Consider the following 13726-nt stretch of genomic DNA (forward strand, 5'->3'; position numbering starts at 1 on the left):
AAAGAAAAGAAAAGAAAAGAAAAGAAAAGAAAAGAAAAGAAAAGAAAGAGGAAGGAAGGAAGGAAGGAAGGAAAGAAAGAAAGAAAGAAAGAAAGAAAGAGAAAAGCCTTTTTCAAAACCAAAAGGAAAATCTGATCCCAGACATGGTGTTTTACTAGGCGGTACTTGATTGCTTGGTGTGGTAACAGTATTGTAGGTAATACTAACAATAGCAAAGTTCAAAAAAATATACCTGGCATCTGCTTTAAAATATTCCAGCAAAAAATGAAAGGGCAGGAAGTATACAGATGAAATAAGACCAACAAAATGTTGACACATACACTGGGGTTCATAATACTACCCTATCTTTGGGTTAAGTTAAAAACTTCCCACAATAAAGTGTTCTAACTAAAACCATAGGGTCAAACAGCTATAATTAAACACTGTGAAATAATATAAAAGTTCATATACTGGGGCGCCTGGGTGGCTCAGTGGGTTAAAGCCTCTGCCTTCGGCTCAGGTCATGATCCCAGAGTCCTGGGATTGAGCCCCGCATCAGGCTCTCTGCTCGGCAGGGAGCCTGCTTCCCCCTCTCTCTCTGCCTGCCTCTTCCTACTTGTGATCTCTCTGTCAAATAAATAAATAAAATGTTTAAAAAAAAAAAAGTTCATATACTATAAGATAATTATCTGGAAAATTAATTCTGGAACATAATAAATGAGTAAGTTCACCAGGTATCAAGATCCCTATACTTTAGCCCACATACCCTTTACTCAAAGAACCCCACAGGAAAAATTCCTGTTTCAGAAATACTTCTAATAAGCTTAGATACATAGTCCGAAACAGGTAACAAAGCTCACATTACCAGTAAAGATGTTTAGGGTAGGCTCAATGAGGGATGAAGCAATTTGTGAAAAGCAGATTTAAGGTGGAAAAAAAAAAAAGTGGACACCTAATGTGAAGATCAGCCTTAAACTTCAAACTATCTCTAATTATTCTTCCACAAAACTCCCATCCCTAGTAGGTTACCAATCTTATCAATTATAAAATTCTCTTGGACTCTTCTTCACCTTTCAGTATCTTAAGGCCCCCTCAGCTCTCTATTGGTGACAAAGGTGCCGCATGGCACAACTCCATTCACATTATGTACTTAGGACTTACACTTCTGTAGGGACCCTTCACAGGATAAGAGGAATAATGGTACCCCCTAAATAAACACAATGGTGGTCTTGCCCCTGGACTATATTTTGGATGCTCTAAATATGTCTTCCGGCACCTCCATGCTATGCTCTCCAACCCATTCCCCCAAAGTCACTTAATTTTCTCAACAAGAAATGGAATCATGCTATTGTCCTAAAAAGTCATCTTCGGGGGTGCCTAGATGGCTCAGTCGGTTAAGCACCTGACTCTTGGTTTCAGCTCAGGTCCTGATCTCATGCATGGTGAGATCATGAATCAGGCTCTGCACTCAGCAGGGAGTCTGCTTGAAGATTCTCCCCCTCTGCCCCTTCACCCCATTCTCTCTCAAATAAATAAAATCTTTGAAAAAAAAAAAAAAGTCACCTGCAGTTCCCCCATTTACCTACAGAACCACTGAAAGATCTGTTGCATACAATCCACCTTCAATTTACTTTTCCAACCTCTGCTCCTATAGTCTGCTAACTCACAACACAAATTTCTACCATACCAAAATGACCACTATTACAAATATGTATGTTGTTTAGCATATCTATACCTTTGTTCCATCTGTTCTCTGCCTGGCCTAAGCCAGCACTCAAGAAACTCCAACTCTTCTCAACTCCTAAAAAATACTGCTGACACTACAGGTGGTTATCTTTGCAACATGGCATTGCGCTGCATTTCTTGTGTTAAGTCTTAAGAGCACACTAGAAATTCCAACTCTGTTTACCGAATAGTTCCTACCAAAGTGTCTTACACCATTTTTGGCTCTCACATGTGGCTTCTCATTCCCTACTCAACAAACTGATTACTTTTAAAAGGTCCAACCTATATGCGTAATTTTAAAGAATCCACCCTTTAGATAAATCGATCTTTACTCTGCATTTCACTTATCTGTCTTATTTCTCTATCTCCTCTATGAGAATGTAAGTTCCATAAGGAAGGAAGTTTTGCCTGCTTTCTCCTCCCTCAAAACACAGAACAGTATACCCAAGACATAGAATAATGCCTGGCTATAGTAGGCACTCAAAATATTTGTTCAACAAATGAACACGTAAAAAAATTTTAATTACTAAGCTTAATAGTGTGTTTCCTTTGGAAACATGGGTAAGAGATATGGAAGAAATATGTCCCTTTTATTATTCCTAAAAACAATTAAATAGACAGCAAATATCAATTTTAAAAAGTAGATTGACCTAAATCACAGGCTAACATGTTTGTTAATTTTACCCTCTCAAAAACTTTAAAAAAGAATTGAGGTCTCAAAAAAAAAAAAAAATTCTATTGACTATGTATCATCTTTTCTTAGTTTACCCTGTAATAGAATGTTTAAAAACCACTAAACCGATAAGTCAATAAAATGATGAAAAAGGAGGCGCCTTGGTGGCTCAGTCAATTGGGCCTCCGACTCCTGGTTTCAGCTCAGGTCATGATCTCATGGGTCACGAAATCTAGCCCCAAGTCAGGCTCCTAAAGGGAACCTGCTTAAGATCCTCTCCCTCTGCCCCTTCCCCCAACTAATGTGCATTCTCTTTCTAAAATAAATCTTTTTAAAGAAAAAAAAGAATCACAGGTTTAAAACTTGAAGTTAAGAAATCTATCACTGTATCATAAAGAACACTGGTAACTTCCATAATACATTTATACTTTCACTCAGCAAGTACTCACTGAATGTCTACCACATGCCAGCTACTGTTCCAGGGTCTAGGACTACAGCACTGCACAAGAACATACATTCCTGCCCTCCAGGAGCTTTCCAGTGAATTCTAGAAGCAGCCTCACTGAAAATAGATACTGTTTGTCATAAGGTACTAAAAATAAATCTAAGAACTGAAAAACAGTAAACTGGTGCTATTTACTACTGTGGAGACCAAAAAAAAAAAAAAAAAAAAAAGCCTTAAAATTCAAAATTCCAAAAATAATCTTAGTCCTCCAGTAAAATAAAAAGTTCTTTAAGAATGAATCCTAATGGTAAAAGGTAATCTAAAAACACCTGAACTTTAAATATAGTCCAATACTATAGTGAATAAACGTAAGCTCTTGCCAAAAGACTTACCAATGTAATGTAATTGTCAATAAAGAACCCCTACCTACTCTAAATAATAAGAAACAAATTCTTATTTTACCATAGGAAAGCTAGCATTCCTTAGCAACAAAGTAAAAAAACAGCTAGGTAAACTTTTAAACACAAGAGCTGGTAGTCCAGCCAGGTCTGCATGTGTCAGAACACATACAACTCCTGTTTGCAGACCCACACACTCCAATGGATGGGCTGGAACAATAAAGGCCGTAACAACTTCTTATAGCTGTGAGGAAAAATGACAAAAGGGATGAAATTAAAGATTTAAGTAACACTACAATAAAAGAAAAAAATCCTTCTTAGTTGAGAGACATTCTCCACAAATGCACCATGGATGAAAATCTTAATCTTGTAAATCTACCTAATGTAGGAGGTAGGTTATGAACAATCAACACCCAAGCTGTGGATACAATATACACATTCTGACCACCCAGCATCATTTACTATTTTTGTATCAATGTGTAAGAATACCCTGCAAGTCCTAGAACAATTAAGAAACATTAGAGTCTTAGAACAGTTTAAAATTGTCTAACATCTTACCTAAGCCCATGTCCAACTCCTCCTCTCTTCTGAGGCTAGACAAATAGGTACATTATGATTGACCCAAGTCACAAGCTCAGACGAAGGACAACTCTATCAATTTAGGTACACACTCAACAAGAATTAAAATTAAAAATCTACGGTTAAAAAGATATCCTTAACTTTGAAGACATTTTGCTAAGTGAAATAAGCCAGCCACAAAATAACAATACCTTGTGATTCTACTTACACAAAGTACCTAGGGTAGTAAAACTCATGGAGACAGAGGAGAATGGTGGTTACCAGGTGCTGAGGGGGAGGGGGAAAATGGGAGTTTCATGGGTACAGTTTCCATTTGGGAAGGTGAAAATGTTCTGCAGACATTAAAAGAAAGGAAAGCTAAGGACCCATGTATCTCATGAGCATAGAAGCAAAAAACATTCAACAACATTAAATTAAATTAGCAGATTAAATCCAACAACATATATTAAAACATTATATACCACAGCTAAATGGGATTTAGTCCAGAGATACAAGAACTGACTCAATATTCAAAAAATTAGTAACAAATCATATCAAGCCAAGATAAATCACATAATCCTATCAACAGACACACAGAAAAACACCTGAAAAAATCCAACATCCATTTGGTTTTGATTAAAAAAAAAACATAACAAAACCTCCCAATAGACTAGGAAGAGAAAAGAACTTCTTCAACTCAGTTAAAAAAAAAAAAAAAAATGCAAAAAATCCTACCGCTAAAATCAAAGGTAACGGTGAGAATCTCAATGCTTCCTCCTTAAAGATTAAGAAAACAATAAGGATATCCACTCTTGGGGCGCCTGGGTGGCTCAGTGGGTTAAGCCGCTGCCTTCGGCTCAGGTCATGATCTCAGAGTCCTGGGATCGAGCCCCGCATCGGGCACTCTGCTCAGCAGGGACCCTGCTTCCTCCTCTCTCTCTGCCTGCCTCTCTGCCTGCTTGTGATCTCTCTCTGTCAAATAAATAAATAAAATCTTAAAAAAAAAAAAAAAAAAAAAAAGGATATCCACTCTTACCACTCTTACCACTTGTACTCAACATTGTTTTTAGAGATTCTAGCCAGGACAGTTAGCCGGACGGGGGGGGGGAGGGGGGTAAGAGGTACTTAGACTGGGAAGAAAGAAGTAAAACTATCTCTACTTACAGATGACATGATCTGGTATATAGAAAACTTTAAAGAGTACACTAAAAAACTAATGGAACTAATGAAGGAATTGAACAAGGTTGAGGACACAAGATCAATACGCAAAAATCAATTGTACTTCTGTAGCTTGCAATGAATGATCTGAAAAAGAGATTATGAAAACAATTCCATATGTACCATAATAGCACTAAAAAAGGAGTAAATTTAACAAAAGTAAAACATACTATGCAAACCATATAACAAAAGTAAAACATATATGCAAACCATAAAACATTTCTGATAGAAATTAAGGAAGATCTAAATAAATGGAAAAATATTTTAAAAGCAAGTAAACAGGACATCAGAAGAAAGCAGGAGTGGCAATCCTTATATCAGATTAATTAGATTTTAAGCCAAAGACTATAATAAGAGATGAGGAAGGACACCATATCATACTCAAAGGATCTGTCCAACAAGAAGATCTAACAATTTTAAATATCTATGCCCCTAACGTGGGAGCAGCCAACTATATAAACCAATTAATAACAAAATCAAAGAAGCACATCAACAATAATAGAATAATAGTAGGGGACTTTAACACTCCCCTCACTGAAATGGACAGATCATCCAAGCAAAAGATCAACAAGGAAATAAAGGCCTTAAATGACACACTGGACCAGATGGACATCACAGATATATTTAGAACATTTCATCCCAAAGCAACAGAATACACATTCTTCTCTAGTGCACATGGAACATTCTCCAGAATAGATCACATCCTCGGTCCTAAATCAGGTCTCAACCAGTATCAAAAGATTTGGATCATTCCCTGCATATTTTCAGACCACAATGCTCTGAAGCTAGAACTCAATCACAAGAGGAAATTTGGAAAGAACCCAAATACATGGAGACTAAACAGCATCCTTCTAAAGAATGAATGGGTCAACCAGGAAATTAAAGAAGAATTGAAAAAATTCATGGAAACAAATGATAATGAAAACGCAACGGTTCAAAATCTGTGGGACACAACAAAGGCAGTCCTGAGAGGAAAATATATAGTGGTTCAAGCCTTTCTCAAGAAACAAGAAAAGGGGCGCCTGGGTGGCTCAGTGGGTTAAAGCCTCTGCCTTCGGCTCAGGTCATGATCCCAGGGTCCTGGGATCGAGCCCCATATCGGGCTCTCTGCTCAGCAGGGAGCCTGCTTCCTCCTCTCTCTCTCTGCCTGCCTCTCTGCCTACTTGTGATCTCTGTCTGTCAAATAAATAAATAAACAAAATCTTTAAAAAAAAAAAAAAAAAGAAAGAAAAAAAAAGAAACAAGAAAGGTCTCAGGTACACAACCTAACCCTACACCTAAAGGAGCTGGAGAAAGAACAAGAAAGAAACCCTAAACCCAGCAGGAGAAGAGAAATCATAAAGATCAGAGCAGAAATCAATGAAATAGAAACCAAAAAAACAATAGAACAAATCAACGAAACTAGGAGCTGGTTCTTTGAAAGAATTAATAAGATTGATAAGCCCCTGGCCAGACTTATCAAAAAGAAAAGAGAAAGGACCCAAATCAATAAAATCATGAATGAAAGAGGAGAGATCACAACTAACACCAAAGAAATACAAACAATTATAAGAACATATTATGAGCAACTCTACGCCAACAAATTTGACAATCTGGAAGAAATGGATGCATTCCTAGAGACATATAAACTACCACAACTGAACCAGGAAGAAATAAAAAGCCTGAACAGACCCATAACCAGTAAGGAGATTGAAACAGTCATCAAAAATCTCCAAACAAACAAAAGCCCAGGGCCAGATGGCTTTCCGGGGGAATTCTACCAAACATTTAAAGAAGAACTAATTCCTATTCTCCTGAGACTGTTCCAAAAAATAGAAATGGAAGGAAAACTTCCAAACTCATTTTATGAGGCCAGCATCACCTTGATCCCAAAACCAGACAAGGATCCCATCAAAAAAGAGAACTACAGACCAATATCCTTGATGAACACAGATGCAAAAATTCTCACCAAAATACTAGCCAATAGGATTCAACAGTACATTAAAAGGATTATTCACCACGACCAAGTGGGATTTATTCCAGGGCTGCAAGGTTGGTTCAACATCCGCAAATCAATCCATGTGATACAACACATTAATAAAAGAAAGAACAGGAACCATATGATACTCTCCATAGATGCTGAAAAAGCATTTGACAAAGTACAGCATCCCTTCCTGATCAAAACTCTTCAAAGTGTAGGGATAGAGGGCACATACCTCAATATTATCAAAGCCATCTATGAAAAACCCATCGCAAATATCATTCTCAATGGAGAAAAACTGAAAGCTTTTCCGCTAAGATCAGGAACACGGCAGGGATGTCCGTTATCACCACTGCTATTCAACATAGTAATAGAAGTTCTAGCCTCAGCAATCAGACAACAAAAAGAAATTAAAGGCATCCAAATCGGCAAAAAAGAAGTCAAACTATCACTCTTCGCAGATGATATGATACTATATGTGGAAAACCCAAAAGACTCCACTCCAAAACTGCTAGAACTTGTACAGGAATTCAGTAAAGTGTCAGGATATAAAATCAATGCACAGAAATCAGTCGCATTTCTCTACACCAACAACAAGACAGAAGAAAGAGAAATTAAGGAGTCCATCCCATTTACAATTGCACCCAAAACTATAAGATACCTAGGAATAAACCTAACCAAAGAGACTAAGAATCTATACACAGAAAACTATAAAGTACTCATGAAAGAAATTGAGTAAGACACAAAGAAATGGAAAAATGTTCCATGCTCCTGGATTGGAAGAATAAATATTGTGAAAATGTCTATGCTACCTAAAGCAATCTACACATTTAATGCAATCCCTATCAAAGTACCATCCATTTTTTTCAAAGAAATGGAACAAATAATCCTAAAATTTATATGGAACCAGAAAAGACCTCGAATAGCCAAAGGAATATTGAAAAAGAAAGCCAAAGTTGGTGGCATCACAATTCCGGACTTCAAGCTCTATTACAAAGCTGTCATCATCAAGACAGCATGGTACTGGCACAAAAACAGACACATAGATCAATGGAACAGAATAGAGAGCCCAGAAATAGACCCTCAACTCTATGGTCAACTAATCTTCGACAAAGCAGGAAAGAATGTCCAATGGAAAAAAGACAGCCTCTTCAATAAATGGTGTTGGGAAAATTGGACAGCCACATGCAGAAAAATGAAATTGGATCATTTCCTTACACCACACACGAAAATAGACTCAAAATGGATGAAGGACCTCAATGTGAGAAAGGAATCCATCAACATCCTTGAGGAGAACACAGGCAGCAACCTCTTTGACCTCAGCCGCAGCAACATCTTCCTAGGAACATCGCCAAAGGCAAGGGAAGCAAGGGCAAAAATGAACTATTGGGATTTTATCAAGATCAAAAGCTTTTGCACAGCAAAGGAAACAGTTCACAAAACCAAAAGACAACTGACAGAATGGGAGAAGATATTTGCAAACGACATATCAGATAAAGGGCTAGTGTCCAGAATCTATAAAGAACTTAGCAAACTCAACACCCAAAGAACAAATAATCCAATCAAGAAATGGGCAGAAGACATGAACAGACATTTCTGCAAAGAAGACATCCAGATGGCCAACAGACACATGAAAAAGTGCTCCATATCACTCGGCATCAGGGAAATACAAATCAAAACCACAATGAGATACCACCTCACACCAGTCAGAATGGCTAAAATTAACAAGTCCGGAAATGACAGATGCTGGCGAGGATGCGGAGAAAGGGGAACCCTCCTACACTGTTGGTGGGAATGCAAGCTGGTGCAACCACTCTGGAAAACAGCATGGAGGTTCCTCAAAATGTTGAAAATAGAACTACCCTATGACCCAGCAATTGCACTGCTGGGTATTTACCCTAAAGATACAAACGTAGTGATCCGAAGGGGCACGTGCACCCGAATGTTTATAGCAGCAATGTCTACAATAGCCAAACTATGGAAAGAACCTAGATGTCCATCAAGAGACGAATGGATAAAGAAGATGTGGTATATATACACAATGGAATACTATGCAGCCATCAAAAGAAATGAAATCTTGCCATTTGCGACAACGTGGATGGAACTAGAGGATATCATGCTTAGCGAAATAAGTCAGTCAGAGAAAGACAACTATCATATGATCTCCCTGATATGAGGGAGAGGAGATGCAACATGGGGGGTTAATGGGGTAGGAGAAGAGTAAATGAAACAAGTTGGGATTGGGAGGGAGACAAACCATAAGTGACTCTTAATCTCACAAAACAAACTGAGGGTTGCTGGGCAGAGGGGGGTTGGGGGGGGGTTATGGACATTGGGTAGGGTATGTGCTATGGTGAGTGCTGTGAAGTGTGTAAACCTGGAGATTCACAGACCTGTACCCCTGGGGGAAAAAAATATATATGTTTATAAAAAATAAAATTAAAAAAAAAAAAAAGAACACTTGAGGAGGCTTATTAAAAATTAGCCTCAATTAAATAATTGTAAATGATCAAGACATTGTTGGGATTTTGAAATGGATGCAACCTTAAAAATAAAATGAAATATTGAGAAAAAAAAAAAAAAAAGAATAGATATATAGGGGCGCCTGGGTGGCTCAGTGGGTTAAGCCTCTGCCTTCGGCTCAGGTCATGATCTCAGGTTCCTGGGATCGAGTGCTGCATCGGGCTCTCTGCTCAGCAGGGAGCCTGCTTCCCCCTCTCTCTCTGCCTGCCTCTCTACTTGTGATCTCTGTCAAATAAATAAATAAAATATTTTAAAAAAAGAATAGATATATAGATCAATGAAATAAAACTGAGAGTCCAGAAATAAATTCACATGTCTATTATCAACTAATTTTCAACAAAAAGTGCCAAGACATTCAATGGAAGAATAGCCTTTCTAATAAATGGCGTTTAGACAACTGGATAGGCACATACAAAAGAACTAAAGCTAGATCCTTACCTATTTCTATTATTATTATATACTCATATATAATAATTAAAGGTTGTATTAATATTCATATAATAATCACAGCATTAGTTATAACCCAAAAGGTGGAAACCCATATGTCCATTAACTGATAAAATGGATAAATAAAATCTATGTCTATACAATTAAATATTAATCAGTCTTAAAAAGGAATGAAGCACCACAATGCTACACCATAAATGAACCTTTGAAACATTAAGCTGGGGGCACGTGGGTGGCTCAGCTGGTTAAGCATTTGCCTTGGGCTCTGTCATGATCTTGATCCTGGGATCAAGTCGTGTCAGGCTCCCTGCTCAGTGGAGAGTCTGCTTCTCTCTCTTCTTCTGCCCCTCAATCCCCACTCATCCTCTCTCTTAAATAAATCTTAAAGAAAAAAAAAAAAATTTATGCTAAGTGAAAGAAATCAGTCACCAAAAGACCATGTATGGTATGATTCCATTTACGTGTATGTCCAGAATAGGCAAATGTATAGAGACAGAAAACAAACTGATAGTTCCTTAGGGCCAGAGATTTGGGGTTGGGGAAGGAGAAGTTATCATTAAAGGGTACAGGACTTCATTCTTCTCATTCTGAGGTGATAAAAATGTTCGAAAATTGATTGTGATGATAGCTGTACAACTCTGTAACATACGAAAGACTATGAAACTGTGCAGTTTAAGTGCATGCATTATATGGTATGTGAATATCTCAATAAAGCTGATAAAAGAAAAACCAAAAATCAAATACACTTAGTATACAAGTTTAACAAAGACTCCCTGTCATACAAAATCCATCAAACTACTACAGAAGTCTAGGAAGAAAAGGAATGTCCACTGGAGGTGCTGCTGTATTTCCATGTACTAGTGCAATATGTCATAAATCCTATGGCTGGAACATTTTTTAAAAGATTTCGTTTTTAAATAATCTCTATACCCAATATGGGACTCAAACTTTCAACCTCAAGATCAAAGAGTCTCATGTTCTACTAAGCCAGCCAGAAAACCCTAACCTTGCTTATTTTTTTTTTTTTTTTGAAGATTTCTTTCCTTAAGAGAGCGAGCGAGTGTACAAGAGCGTAGGAGGGGAAGAGAAAGGGAGAGAGAAAATCCTCAAGCAATGCTCCACTGAGCGCACAGAACAACACTGGGCTCAATCCCAGGACCCTGAGACCATGACCCCCAGCCAAAATCAAGAGCGGCCGTTTAACCAACTGAACCATTCGGGTGCCCCTAAACTTGCTTTCTGATGAAAGGATTATGGTGAGCATTACCGAAGTGTCTATACAAATTGCATCCTATTGGTTACTTAAAAATATGTGTAAGAAAATAATGTTTCACAGTGAGAACAAAACATTGCCTAAGTTCAACACAAAATTGTTTGGGAAAATGAGGGAAAGAAGCAGGGAGTTAATGACTTCAAAAAGTATTCTTAAAAAGTATTCTTCAGGGGCACCTGGGTGGCTCAGTGAGTTAACCCTCTGCCTTCGGCTCAGGACATGATCTCAGGATTCTGGGATCAAGCCCCTGATCAGTGTCTCTGCTCAGCAGGGAGCCTGCTTTCCCCTCTATCTCTGCCTGCTGCTCTGCCTATTTGTAATCTCTGTCAAATAAATAATCTTTTTTAAAAAAAAGTATTCTTCAGGGGTGCCTGGGTGGCTCAGTGGGTTAAAGCCTCTGCCTTCAGCTCAGGTCATGATCTCAGGGTCCTGGGATCGAGCCCCACATCGGGCTCTCTGCTTGGCGGGGAGCCTACTTCCCCTCTCTCTCTGCCTGCCTCTCTGCCTACTTGTGACCTCTCTCTCTGTGTCAAATAAATAAAATCTTTAAAAAAAAAAAAGTATTCTTCAAAAACAGTTAATATTAATACAAAAGGAACTTAAATTACACAAGACTGTTTAACTCCCTAAATATCTTAAAGCTGTGTTTGAGTAATCAGTATTTACATTGTCTATTATTTAAGATATCCTTCAATAATGACCTAAATGAAATCAAGCACTTTAGAAATAGTAAATTTTAACTTAAAAGGAACATAGACTTCGGAATGGAAAAAGATCTGTTGAAACAAATAATTTATGTTCTTCCAAGCCCAAATATATTACGATATAGGTACCCTAATTTTGATGATAATACACACAACAGGCAGTACATACATTCAGGGCTTAAAGTTAGAGAGGTGTTTTCGAAGACTACAAATGATAGCACATTTTTCAGGGAACAGATTCAGGAATGCAACCAGAAAGTCTCTCCCAAAACACTGCTATAAGTACTTTGAACAATATATTGTAGACTCCTCCATCGCCTCTGCTTCCGATTCCTCTAGCTTTGGCAACATTTGGTGAAGTTTTTCTAACTGCAATTACTCATACTAATTTTAAACCTGCATATGAGAGAACGAAGATTAGTTTCAACCCAGAAATCAAAATCTAGGAGGATAAAAAAGTCAGTGTGTTAATGAAAAAAAATAGTTCACAGATCACATAACCTCTATACCCAACCCCTCAGCATATATTCAGGGATAAAAATAAGCCCACCAATGTTTATTTTCCTGTTTGAAGTTCTGATCAAATTTTGCTGGCTTCTTGCATATACTGTTTCACTTGCATTAAGTGAAATACACAAAAGCTTATTCGGTTAAAGTAATAATTAAATGAATGGGCTAAATTTCTACATTAAATGTGACAACAGTTTTATAAGCATGAACCTATATAGAGTAAGATGATGGCTTAAAACTTAGAAAATGCATACCTATCAGAACAGCTAAAATTAAGAAGACTGACAATACTGTTCATCAGATGTATAAAGAATGTAAATCTCTTACATTGCTCATGGAGTACAAATTGGTAAAGGCAATTTGGAAAAAAATTTTGGCAGTCCCTACTACTGTTAAATGGGCATTATGGACCTAGCATTTCTACTCCTGGGAATATATCCAACAGAAGTTAAGTATTTATGTTGCCAAGACTTGTACAAGAAAGTTCATGGTAGCTTTATTCATAACAGACAAAAATTATAAATAATCCGTATGTCTATCAAAAGGAGTGAATTGTGTATCTTCATCCAATGCAACACCACTCAGCAATAACAAACAATTACTGATGCATTAATAACATGGAAAAATCTCTTGGATTCAATATTGAATGAACGAAACCAGACACAAGAGTGCATACTTTATGATTACATTTATGTGAAGAGTCGATAAAACTAATCTACAGTGATGTAAATCAAGATGGTTGTCGGACTCTCAATGTTAAAGATAGTAATACCTGGCAAAAGGAGACAGCATTCTAGAATGCTGGTAGTGTTCTTTTTCTTGATCCAAATGGCAGCGGTTACATTAAGTATAGGTACATAAAAATTCACTGGCTATACTAAGGTTTATGCACTCTGTTGTACCACAAAAAATAATAATAAATAATAATAACCCTAGGAAGAAATTTTTTAAAATATTGTTCTTCCTCTAAATACTTTTGAAGATTTTTTTTTTTAAAGATTTTATTTATTTGACAGACAGAGAGATCACAAGTAGGCAGAGAGGCAGGAAGAGAGAGAGGAAGGCAGGCTCCCTGCTGAGCAGAGAGCCTGATGCGGGACTCGATCCCAGGACCCTGAGATCATGACCTGAGCCGAAGGCAGCGGCTTAACCCACTGAGCCACCCAGGCACCCTTTTTTGAAGATTTTATTTGACAGAGAGAGAGACAGTGAGAGAGGGAATACAAGCCAGCGGGAGTGGGAGAGAGAGGAGCAGGCTTCCCGCAGAGCAGGGAGCCTGACACAGGGCTCAATCCCAGGACCCTGGGATCATG

At 37.7% G+C, this 13726-nt stretch overlaps 1 protein-coding gene across 4 annotated transcripts in view; it reads right to left on the minus strand.

Annotated features, from left to right (window-relative positions):
* The window catches only part of ATL2 (atlastin GTPase 2), a 61162-nt gene that overhangs the window by 17292 nt on the left and 30144 nt on the right, over nt 1–13726 (minus strand). The window lies entirely within an intron of this gene.

This window comes from Lontra canadensis, unplaced genomic scaffold (genome assembly GCF_010015895.1).
Source record: "Lontra canadensis isolate GAN:19392208 unplaced genomic scaffold, GSC_riverotter_1.0 scaffold78, whole genome shotgun sequence".
In the NCBI taxonomy this organism is placed as follows: domain Eukaryota; kingdom Metazoa; phylum Chordata; class Mammalia; order Carnivora; family Mustelidae; genus Lontra; species Lontra canadensis.